Below are 13,182 nucleotides of genomic sequence, written 5' to 3'. Positions count from 1 at the left end.
AGTTTCATAACGTTTGAAGCTTGCACTCTGTCTAGTCTAACAATTACTGGCCTCTTAGGGCTACGTTAATGAGCTCCTTGTGCCTAATAAACCAACTGCGTGTGCATGACGTCCCCATGGACCAAGAGGTGTTTCAGAAGTTTGTTTCCTTGAGTATTTAAATATTCCTAGCCAGAGCCTGTTTACATGATTAATTTTCACTTTTTTATTAAGAAGGGGTTTACTGAGCTCTAGACCATGTCATAAATTTTCAGAGGAATATGAATGGGGTTTATTTTCTTAGTCATGTATTTTCATATGTGTATAATAGTTCTCTGGTTACTAGGAGAAAGGTTATCGAAAGTCCAAGGCAGACAAATTTTTTAAAAGCCTTTCGTACCGTCTCACATATACCTCTAGTCTCAGGGCTAAGTAATTTGATATTATAAGGCATCTGCCTTGAACAAGGGCTGGCTTCCATGTAAGATGCTGAAGATTTGGGGAAGATATTTATAAAGTCTCTTATTTATGGAGGCCTATCAGCAGCCAAACTCTTAACTTCAGAAATAATTATTTAACAAATAATCAAAGAACTAAAAACTTGGACTTTTTTTGGTAAACGTTTACTGGTGATCAGCAGTAGCCTCGGATATAATTTTAATGGTCAACATTCAGTGAAAACTTGCTCTAGTCTAGATTCTGTTATTAGTCCCCACTTCACTGGTAAAGAAACCGAGGCACAGAAAGCTTAAGGAACGTTCCCCAAACTGCAAATGAAAAGTGGCTGAGTGCAAACTTGAACCCAGGCCACCTGACCCCAGAGCACAAACTACTGAAGAAATGTGATATGGAACTAGGTGCCTAACGTTCCTTCTAATTTTAAGGGTCTACGTTTCTATGAAATTAAGATCACTGCCCTTTGCCCAGCTCTCACTCAAACAGAAGGCGGCTGCTGCAGTGCTTAGAACAGACTCGGTCAGGAGTCATTCTCCCAGAAGGCTGCCTCTGGCCAGGCCTCCCTCAGGCCCCATTCTGGGTTGGTCACCTTCTCGGTGTTCTCAACACATATTTCTCTGTCTTGGTGCTTACACCATCACATTATTTTCTTTCTTTCTTTTTTTTGGTCTTTTGTCTTTTTAGGGCCGCACCCGAGGCATATGGAGGTTCCCAGGCTAGGGGCTGAATCAGAGCTGTAGCCGCTGGTCTATACCACAGTCACAGCGATGTGGGATCCAAGCCGTGTCTTCGACCTACACCAACGCCGAATCCTTAACCCACTGAGCGGGGCCAGGGATCGAACCCGCATCCTCATGGATACTAGTCGGGTTCATTAACCTCTGAGTCACGACAGGAACGCCACATTATTTTACTCTAATTGTCTATTTACTTGTCCATCTCTCATGTGTGTTCTATTGGTCTTTGGACCTAACCCAGGGCCTGGCTATGATAGAGCCCTGTAACTGCATTTGGGGGATGAGTAAATGAAAGAGTGAACGGTTCACAGTTTACCAAAGTTACAAAATGGGAAAGGGAGTTGTGACCAGTCCTGAACAGTCGTCACCCAGGAGAGGAAGACCATTCTGTAGAAGTGATTTGAATGCAATACAGGAAAATCATAGTGAGGTGTGGTTTATTTTTCCAAAAATCCTGCTTCTCAGAGGTTTGAGGTATTCTATAAATTGGCTTGGAGAGTTGGTGCACTTGCTGTCTGTCAGCAAAGGCAAGGGCTCCCATTCATTGTACCCTCATGGCCATTGTCAGATATTGCGCAAAGCTTTTCATGTGTAAACCAACTTAATAATCCCAACAACCCTTGCTGGTAGGCAAACCAGAGTTGGACCAAATGCGACTTTAATGTGAATTCAACCACATGCTCTCTGTTTGTATATATATTTCATCTGTGCTCAAAAATAAACGGGGCAAGGGGACAATTTTGCAGTTGCTCAGAGTCAGTAGAGGAATGTACCAAATCATGTATATTGATCTCACATCATAGACGATGCAAGGGTTTAAAGAGGATCACAACTACATGTCTGAGAAAGATATAGCTGCTATATTATTACTCCCATTTTACAGAGGAGAAAGTGAAGGCTTAAAGAGTTTACACGACTTGCATTCAAATCAGCTACAGCCTCTGTCTTATGCACTTGTCTGGATTCCCCTGGCTGTTATTTTGTTGTTGCTGTTGTTGCTGTTGCTGTAGGGGCCTTGTAGCCATTCTGTTACTGCTATTGTCGCCCATTCAGCAAATATTTATTGACTATTGATAAGTCCTATGTTGGGTGCAAGGGATGCATGCTGGAAAAGAAACATTTTCCTCCCCAAGGGAGCTTCATAATCCAGTGGGGAAAAGGAAATATAAATAATACAACAGGCTAGCATGAGAGAATTGTAGTCAGCTCTTGATTGGCCAGTTTGAAGGAGGGATGGGAATGGGTTTGTCACAGTTAAAACCAAACTAGTGAGAAGGGGATTGGAAAAAACAATTAACCTCTGCTTAGTTAGAATGACACTCAAAATTAAGAAAAGGCTTACCATTCTATACATGCCATTCAAAAGGTGAAAAATAATAAGCCACAACAGTTTAGGAATACAAAGCATCACTTTCATTGTCTGATGAAAAATCACCCCAAGGTATCTGTTTAATGGTTTGATACTGACTGTTCCTCAGCTGAGCGCTCCCTTTTGAACACTGGAATGAAACCCAAGCAACATCAGTTTATCTCTGAGCAAACTGCATTCTTCACTGTTACTTTTGCAGACAGTCTAGGTCAGCGGTTTTTTAAGCCGAGTTGAGCCTTAAGAATTCCCTGGGAGGGGCCTCAGGGACTGTGCGTGGTGGGGAGAGGAGTTGATTGGGTCTTGGCTGCTCTTCAGCTTAACTCCAATTGGAGTAAGACTGCCTTTGAATAAAGGGGTCCACAGCTAAAATGTGTTCAAAGGCAGTTCTGTTTGACCTTGTTTTTGCTGGCAAACTCTCCCTTTCTCCCCTACCCAATCTCCACTCTCCATCGCCCCCTCACGTGTTATCTTTTCATTCTTCTCAATGGCACCAAACCTTGGCTCACGTTGGCTTGGAACTGGTTAACTCTAGCTCCAGAGTTTAATGGTTCACTTGTTAAAACTGGCTTCCTCAAATTTCTCTTCGTTCCTTTGAGCTGGGCAGATACAAGGATGGCCCAACTCAGTGTGTGCTGAGATGGGAAAACCTTATTGTCTAGAATTCCACTGGGGAGCACTGTTCACGTTCGAAAGGCATGCAAGTGTACATCCTGGTGTAGTGGTGGCATGGGTTTGTGAGACCCTAGAATCATACGAAGGTAGATGGTGGGTAGTCTGCTTGCTAAGAAGGGTGTGTCCTGGTACCACAAGGGTTTTGTCTTACTGAGTGGGGTATGCAAGTCTGGGACCTCAGAGAAGGAACAGCACCTGGAGATGGAGGCTTTTCTGCAACTCTCAGTTTTTCCTTTGAGTAAATGCCAAACAAAGTGATTTCAAGGTCCACCAAATGATTAACCTACCTAGGGATCGACATACAGTGGCCCAGTCATGCCTCTGGTTATATGCTGGCTTTTGGGAAGGCCAGGAAAAATCATCAAATGTGAAATGCAACTGTTTTAGGATCAGTGTATCAGTGAGCACCTATGAGATTTAAAACAAAGTTCTCAGCATTGGTTGTAACGCTTTTCACTTCTTCTGCATCCCCTCCTGCCAAGTCTCTGTTAGAGAAAATCTTCAGCATGGAAGAAGGAAAAAGTCTGCCATACCTCAGGTGCCATAAGGAACAGACCAGGCATAGGGATGAAGTGACAGCTGCCCAGGACAGTGGAAGTTTATTGATCCAATTCTGCTCACCACCCATGGATTGGTAACTGACAGATGTTGCAAAAAGACAAGAAGACAAGGTTGATTGGCAAGGAACAGGAGTCACCCAATCTTAAAGCAGAAGCAATGTGGCATCTGTTGGTTAAAATGAAGTTCCAACCAGGGACATTTTACAGGTCGATGTTAAATAGATTCGTAACCATTAAAAACTTTTTTTAAAAAAAACGCAAGCACTGGTGGATTTTTTTTTTTAAGCTATGTTAATCTGCCTTAAGTATTGTTGTTTTTGGCTTTCTCAATTACCATACTCATGTCATCTGGTAACAGAACACCTTTATAGCTTTTCTCAACCTTCCTGCCTACCTTCTCAGCCCATGGAGTCTGCAGTGAGGCTCCAGGGCCGTGCTTGTCACCAGATCACCTTCCTCTTGACCACGTTCACTGATTCAAAGATGGACGTGTGACTCACACTGGTCTTCCAGGGCCGTGCTTGTCACCAGATCACCTTCCTCTTGACCACGTTCACTGATTCAAAGATGGACGTGTGACTCACACTGGTCTAATTCAACCTCTTTCTGGTAATTTTGCTGGAAATACCAGAAAAGAAACATATTTTCCTCCAGGAATCATGGAAGTTAAGGACCAGAAAAGCCTGGAGCTGCCTGGGGTCAGCTTTAATATCACAATGACAAAACTCGTTTGAAAATAAAGCCAACTCAGAGGAAAACAGAGCCAAGAAAGGGCGACAGTCCTCATGACACCATTTCTGTCCTGGATCCCGGTGGGCCTAAAGCCAAGATGCCCTAGAAGTTTCAATTATACAAGCCAATTAATTCTCCCTTTTCTTACATTTTCTTCCCTCCTTCCCTTCCTCCCGTCCTTCCTTCCTTCCTTCCTTCTTTCTTTCCATTCCATCAACTGTGTGTGTGTGTGTGGGGGGGGGGTTATAATTGAAATATCCATCAATCAGGGACTGGATATTCATTATATCCAAATAATGAATTACGTGTAATAATTTAAAGGATTCACGTAAGCATGAATGATTGCATTACTTATCACAGACAAAAAAAAAAAAACAACTAAAAATCACTATTGGAAGATGGGATAAATAAAGTATATTATATCCATACACTCAAATAAGCAACTGTTTTCAAAAAATGAGTCACATTCAGCTATAATGATTGACATTAAAAGATCCTTATGAAACATTACTGATTTTTAAAAGTAGTTTATAAAACGAGTTAGAAAAGTGCTCTTATTCTATAAAATTATGTAATTTTGTGTATCTAAAGCAAGCAGACTAAAAAGCTAGTTATTTACCATTACTTTGGGATTTTAGGGGCTTTCTACTCTCATTTTCCTTATTGCTTTCATTGTATATGTTTATATAATAAAGACAGAACATGAAAACTTTCTCTTTTCTTTGGCTATACCCATGGCACGTGAAAGTTCCCAGGTCAGAGATTGAACTCATGCCACAGCAGTGATCATGCAGAATCCTTAACCTACTGAGCCACCAGGGAACTCTGAAAGTGAAAACATTCTATTTTCTCAAAAGAAAAATAGAGAAAGGAAAGGAGTTGAGAAAATGAGGAGGAGGAAGAACGGGAGTGTGTATAGTCTGAAGTCTGTCTAAATGATTCAGGAAAAGATTCATGGAGGAGGTGACACCATCTCATGAATCTTTAAAAGGTATTTTCCAGATGGACACATGAAGAGAGGGCATCCAGAAAAATGAAACAGCAGAGGTGAAGGGGTTCAGAAAAGTGAGAATCCATGATGTCTTAAGAAATATGTTTTCTGATATAGCTATATCAGCATTAATAATCTACATTCAATCTTAATAACTAGAATAGGGTCAATTAAAGTCAATGTTAATACAAAGAATTTCATGTCAGGATTTCATATGGGAGGTACGGGGGCAAGAAAAACACCGTATTTCAAGGACACTAGTCTCTACACCCAGTTGCTTAACAATAATCTCTCCTTTGAGGTCTAATAAATATTTCCAACTTAACGTACTCTGAGCAAAACTCTTGATTTCCTCTGCAAATCTGCTTCTCCTCCCCGGTGTCTAATTTTATGTGTCCACTTGACAGGGCCATGGGGTGCCTGGATATTTGATCAAACATTATTCTGGGTATTTCTCTAGGGTGTTTTTGGATGAAATTAATGTTTAAATTGACAGACAGTAAAGCAGATTGCCCTCCCTATGGGGGTGGGCCTCATTCAATCAGTCGAAAGCCTGAAGAGAATAAGCAACACGTAACAGAGAATTCCTCCTTCCTCACTGCCTTCAAACGGGGACACTGGTTTTCCTGCCTTCACACTCAAATGGAAACACCATGGCTCTGCCTAGGTCGTGTGCCTGCTGGCCTTGGGATGGGAACACCACCACCAGCTCTCCTGGATCTGCAGCTTGCCAGTACACCTTGCAGATCTTGGGAGGTCAGCCTCCACAATCCCATGAACCAACTCCTAATAATAACTCTCTCTCTGTATGTATGTATATGTATGTTTATGTATGTATACACACACACACACACACGTTCATGTATATATGTGTATATGTATGTATATAGAGAGAATATATGTGTGTGTGTGTAAATATAGATATACACAGTGGGAAGCTCCGCGGTCTTCCTTGCCATCTACACTGGACATCTTTGAAGCCATTTGGTGAAGACTAACAAAGTAACAGCAAGAACTTGTTTGAAAACCTTTCTTGGGTCATGCAGACCTTGTAAATTGGGTAGGAGCTTTACAAACGCATTTGAAGATGCTGGCAGGCTTCATACCCTTGTGACTTCGTTCATTTGTGTATCCAACAAATATTGTATTAAATACCATTAGCTGGCATGCCAGTTCTAGTCCTTTGGGGTATAGGGATACCTTCTTTCATGGACTCATTTCCGCCTGTAACAAAATGGGGCTCACCATGATTTGGAGCTAAACCCTGTAGTCAGGGAGACTTGGATATAAATACCAGCCCTGCTGTTTTTGGCTATATGACCTCTGACAAGTTATATAACTTGTTGAAATCTCAGATTTTTTGTTTACAAAATAGAGGCACTATCAATTTTAAGACTACCACACCAGTTTACTAGGTAGATTAAATAAGATTGCCTGATACACGCTAAGGATTCAGAAATATACGGCCTGTAATTGTGAGGGTTGGCTTGTAAAATCGCTGTGATCTTGAGTATGGTTTTAAACGGATGATCAACTTAAGAGTTTTGTATGTGTCTCTTCATTTAAGGGACCAAGGACTTGTTCGAATTTTAGTGTTGTAAAAGAGTGCAGGTTTAGTCAAGATTTTCAACCAGAGTGCCAAACGTTGTGATGAAGTCATAGGGCCTTACACTCACAATTAGACATCTTAATAGAACTATTAAAAGAACTCGGATTCACTAATTTGGTCATTCTTTTTTCCTTCTGGGGCAATCTGGGAAAGCTGCCCATTTGCAGAGAGCTCCTTTGGCTATTTTCCTTTGCCTTTCAAAGCCTTCAAAAAAAGTTCTTAAGTACCTCATAATGGGTCCAGGAGATTGTTGATTTTGTGTGTAACATGTCAGAAGTAACAATTTTGATACTACTAATAGACACACAAAAAACTATAAGGCATATCTCAGGAGGTTTCTGAATGGACCAAATATTTGTATTTATTTATAGGCTCTTCTGCCTTCATGGGCATTAGACCAGGAGTTGGGAAAACCATAAATTCTAATCCTAGACCTGATATTAGTTAACTGTTTGTTCTTGACTTTACTGTTGCTTTCCTACCTTATCTATCTAGAGCAGAAGGTTAATGTCTGTATCACCTTCCAACTCCAAAATTCCACAACTGCCCATAAATAAAACTCCTTAATAAGAAACCTATCCTGGAGTTCCCGTCGTGGCGCAGTGGTTAACGAATCCAACTAGGAACCATGAGGTTGCAGGTTCGGTCCCTGCCCTTGCTCAGTGGGTTAACGATCCAGCGTTGCCGTGAGCTGTGGTGTAGGTTGCAGACGTGGCTCAGATTCTGAGTTGCTGTGGCTCTGGCGTAGGCCAGTGGCTACAGCTCCAATTCGACCCCTAGCCTGGGAACCTCCATATGCCGCAAAAGCGGCCCAAAGAAATAGAAAAAAAAAAAAAAAAGAAACCTATCCTAATTGGTACACGGAACTGAATATGGCAATATAGGAACTTACTAAGGAACAGATGATCACAGGGGCTCTTGCATTTCATGCTGTAAACACTGCTGCAGCCATATAAGAGAGTGATAAGGATTAAAGGAAAAATATACATACATCTTTTTTAAGCATAAAGATATGTAACAGCTGCATCCATTTCCTTGAGAAATAGCAGACATAAAAAAACGTATTTGGAAATACAAACACTAACATGTCTTATACCACATACAAAAAGTTGAAAACTGAAGCTTTTCTCACCTGTTGTTCAGTGACTCTAACCAACCCCAGGGCACATTTAGTCAACGTTAGATTTGAGAGTCAGTCCAGACTAGCACTTCAGAAGAGGTTGGTCTTCACATGAGGGGTTAGCATCCAGCGCAGGACTTTGGAGTCCTTTGAGATAAAAGGGACACTTTCAGGCTGAACTCCTAAAGAAACAGAATTAACAAAATGCCCTAGCTTAAAACCAGTTCACCTCTGGGAAACAGTAAAGCCAACTGGCTTTATGATGCAGATTCAAAGGGGCCGTTAAGTAAATGCTTTGGTGCTAGCAGCCTCTTGGTAGGGAAAATGTTCCCTTAACATTCCTTCTGATTCTCTCCAAGTTGGGCACCTTTGCTTAGAGGAATGAGTCTATGAGGCTTTCCGATGGGAGGCTGGAGACAGTTGTCAGAATGGTGGCTAAGTCAGTAGTGCTCTGAATCCACAGAGCTCTGAGGCACTGTCCTTTGAGAGCCGTGCAAATTGACCTGGGCCCATCGCACTGCCTGGGAAGAAATATGGAATCAAGAAAAAAAAAAAAAAAAGGTAGAGGGGACTGTATTTTTGCATGCCTGTTAACTTTCAGTTAGATTTTCCTTGAAATATGTTTGCAGTGTGAGTATTTTTGATGCAGATAAATTTTTGATTCCCTGAACTTGATGAAATAGGGAGTTAAGTAGGAGTTCCCATTGTGGCTCAGTGGTAACGAATCTGACTAGTATCCATGAGGATGCGGGTTCCATCCCTGGCCCTACTCAGTGGATTAAGGATCTGGCACTACCTTGAGCTGTGGTGTAGGTCACAGATGTGGCTGGATCTGGCTGTGGCATAAGCTGGCTGCTACAGCTCTGATTCGACCCCTAGCCTGGGAACTTCCATATGCTGCAAATGCAGCCCTAAAAAGACAAAAAGAAAGAGAGAGAGAGAAAAGAAAAAAATAGGGAGCTAAGTAGAATATAAGACATTTTAAGAATCTTTGTCATTGCTGTGGAGAAAGTTCTACATAAAATAAGCACTTGATTCATGAAAATTATAACTAAAATAGAATGAATTTAAATAACTCACCCTCCTTGAAAATTTAGTTGAATTTTTCTTACCTCAATGTATGACTGTGGATATTTACACAATTGAGTAGTTATTTATAGAAAATACCACCACCAACAAAAATAAACATTCTCAAGAACTAGTAGATGTGAAAAAGAAATGATTAGGAATTTGGAGGGAAAAATGCACTCTTTGAAATTCAAAATCCTAATAGATGGGGTCAGGTCTGGATTGAAATCAGCCAAAGAGAGAGTTGGAAAATAATGGTGAGGATTCCAAGCAGAATGCAGCTCTTTGAGACAAAAAATACTTAAGAGAAGTTAAGAGTCATGAATAATAGATGGAGGGCTCCAAACTAAATATTTAGGAGTTCCAAGGAAAAACAGATGACAGAGGAATAACATTTGAAAAGATGAGGATGAGAAATTTCCAGGACCGAAGATATGTCCTCAAACTAAAAGTTCACAACATAAATAAAAATAAATCCATGTTGTAGGAAAACTGTAAAAACATCAAGTGCAAATAGAACAACCCTAAAAGCTACCCAAGAAAAAAGACTGGTTACCTATAGAAGAATGACAGTCGGCTGGCAGCCCTCTTCTCATTGGCATTATGGATAAAATAATTATCCAAACTACTGCAGGAAAATAAATTGCCATATAGCTAGATTCTCACACCAAAACTAAACTAGCATTCAAAAAAGAGGCAAAATAAAGACATTTTACCCATGGAAAGTTTAATCCCACACAGACCCATTAAAGGATTGACTCGAATATAAAGAAAAGAGGCTCATAATAATAATTATTATAATGACAGCTAACACTATACATACATCAACTAGTTTTAATCCTCACAATGATACTATGAGGTAGATACACTTTAAAAAATTGCATTGAAGTATAGTTGATTTACAATGTTGTGTTAGTTTCATATATACAGCAAAGTGATTCAGTTATACATGAATATATATACATATATTCTTTTTCAGATTATTTTCTCTTACAGGTTATTACAAGATATTGAGTAAGCCCTTGTTTATTATCTATTTTATATATAATAGTGTGAATATGTTAGTCCCAAACTCCTAATTTATCCCAGTAAAATACATATTTAACCTCATTTTAAAGGGAGGAAACTGAGGTACAGAAATATTAAGATCTCCCAGCTAGTAAGAATGAGGATTTGAGCTAGGTGGGCTGGGAAGACATTGGATAAAAGAAATAATAATAAGCAAAGACACTGACAAAATAAGTGGATATATTTTAATTAGCCATTGACTGTAATAATTAACATTTTTACTTTAAAAAAAGAAGAAAAACTAAAACTGTATATAATAATAATATTAGGGGTTGTTCCATAAGTGGCTAAATTATGCCAGGATCTTCCGTGTGTTTAGAAGGATGGTGGTAAAGAATAACTTAAGGGAGTTCCTTTCGTGGCACAGTGGAAATGAATCTGACTAGTATCCATGAGGATGCGGGTTTGATCCCTGGCCTCGCTCAGTGGGTTAAGGATCCGGTGTTGCCGTGACCTGTGGTATAGGTCAAAGACACCACTTGGATCTGGCCTTTCTGTGGCTGTGGTGTAGGCCAGCAGCTGTAGCTCCAATTCGACCCCTAGCCTGGGAACCTCTATATGCCACGGTTGCGGCCCTAAAAAGCAAAAAAGATAAGAAAAGAAAACAGAATAACTTAAAACTTTTAATGAAAATTTATAGTTACATAGTTAAAAACATAGGGGTGACAACAACAAGAAATGTAATTTATAGTTTAAAAATAGCAAAATATTTAAAGCATAATAAAGGCATTTACCAATTTGGCAGAAAACAAGAAGGAAAATTATAAAAAGGGAAAAGAGGATAAAAATAAAACAAAATAAAGACAATAATAAAGATATGCTCAAATGTATCACTAGTCACAAGAAATAATTGTGAAATGAATTTAATTATTAAAAGAATTTACTAATTTATTGCATTTTTTAATTACCCAAGAAAGTTTATTATCCAAGGTTTATATCTGCCTCCTACAGATTAATATCATTTTAATCAATGATATATTGAGAACATTCAAGAGCGGTCTTGCATTTCTTATTTAAAAACTGAGACATGTGTTTGCGTAACTATGATGATAAGGGAAATTATAACCCAAACAGATGGATATTTATAAAAACTGATATTTCAGGAAAGGACTTGAAGTAAGAAGTGCTTTCCAACTCCTTCTTTAATTAGGGAACAATTATTTTAGAACTGCATTTTCTTCCCTAATGGTAATCCAGAGTAAGTCAGAGGGAAAAACTTTCAGCAATCTTAAATCTCTTACCTTCTATAATTTTAGATGGATTGCTATCAGAATGATTTTCCAATCAATATTGTAGGAAATCTTCTAGTGGATAAAAGGCTACATACTTCTTAAAAGTTGAATGACTTTTTAAAAGATCTATCAACACAGATGGTAGCCAGCATTTAACATACTGAACCAGAGGGAATAATTTTTATTGCATGAATATGAAATTAAACTGTAATTCTCATTGACCAATACGGTAGATTCCACGTCATGGTGAATTCCAAGAAAACAAATTTCTGCATCTTCCATGGAAACTGTACTTTTCAGTTGTAACAACATTCTCAGAGAGTTTTCAGGTTGTCAATATATTTCCTTTTTGATTGCAAAGTACAAAAGATTCCTGAACAAATAGTCTGCACTTAGAGCACTTCTTGTAACCACCACCACAATCAAGACAGAAAATCTGTACCATAAGGCTCCCTCCTGCTACTGCTTGAAACCCATACCCTCTCCTTCTCCCAAATGTCCCTAACCCCTGGCAACTACTAAACTTTTCTCTATCTCTATAATTTTGTTATTTCAAGAGTGTTATGTAAATGCTATCAGTAGGCAAATTTTTTTTTTCACTCATCATTATTCCCTTGAGACTCATCCAAGTGTTGCATTTATCAACATTTCATTCCTCCTATTGATGAGTACTTTCTTTGGCATGGATATACCACAGTTCGCTTATCCACTCACCCACTGAAGGAAACTTGGATAGTTTCCAGTTTGGGGCTATTATGAATAAAGCTGCTATGAACACTCATGTACAAGTTTCTACATGAACGTAAGTTTTCATTTCTCTGTGGTAAATGCCCAGGAGTGCAGTTGCTGACTCATAGAAACTGTTTGCTTTTAAAAGGAACTGCCAAACTATTTTCCTGAGTGGCTGTACCATTTAAATTCCTACCAGCATTGTATGAGTGAGCCAGTTTCTTTGCATTCTTGCCAGCATTTGGTGTAGTCACTGTTTTTAATTTTAGCCATACCGATAGGTGTGCAGTGATATCTCAATTGTGGTTTTAATTTACATATCCTTTAGGGCTAATGAAGTTCAATATCCAATTTCGTGGGCTTACTTGCCAATGGTATGCTCTCTTTGATAAAGAGTATTGGGTCATGTCTTTGGCTCATTTTTCTAATTCGATTGTTTATTTACTATTGTGCTTTGAGAATTCTTTATATTTTTTAGATATAAATTGTTTTGTCGATACATGTTTTACACATATTTCCACCCAAATTATAATCTGTCTTTTCATTCTTTTAAGAGAGTCTCTCCCAGAACCAAAGTTTTTATTTTTGATGAAGCCCACATTATTAGCTTTTCCTTTTATGGATGGATTTGTGCTTTTGGTATCAAGCTTAAGAACTCTTCCTAGCTCTAGGTCCCAAAGATTTCTGCTTACTTTTTTTCCAAACTTTTATAGTTTTGCATTTTGCATTTTAAATAATGTGATTCATTTTGAGTTAATTTTTGTACACAGTGTTAGGTTTAGGTGGGCTTTGCTTTTTATGTTTTGTTGTTGTTTTTAATTTGTTTTGCCTGTGGACGATCAGTTGGTTTAGCCCATTTG

This window comes from Phacochoerus africanus, chromosome 10, assembly GCF_016906955.1.
Source record: "Phacochoerus africanus isolate WHEZ1 chromosome 10, ROS_Pafr_v1, whole genome shotgun sequence".
In the NCBI taxonomy this organism is placed as follows: domain Eukaryota; kingdom Metazoa; phylum Chordata; class Mammalia; order Artiodactyla; family Suidae; genus Phacochoerus; species Phacochoerus africanus.
The sequence above is the reverse complement of the archived record's forward strand: the minus strand, read 5'-3'. Positions refer to the sequence as shown.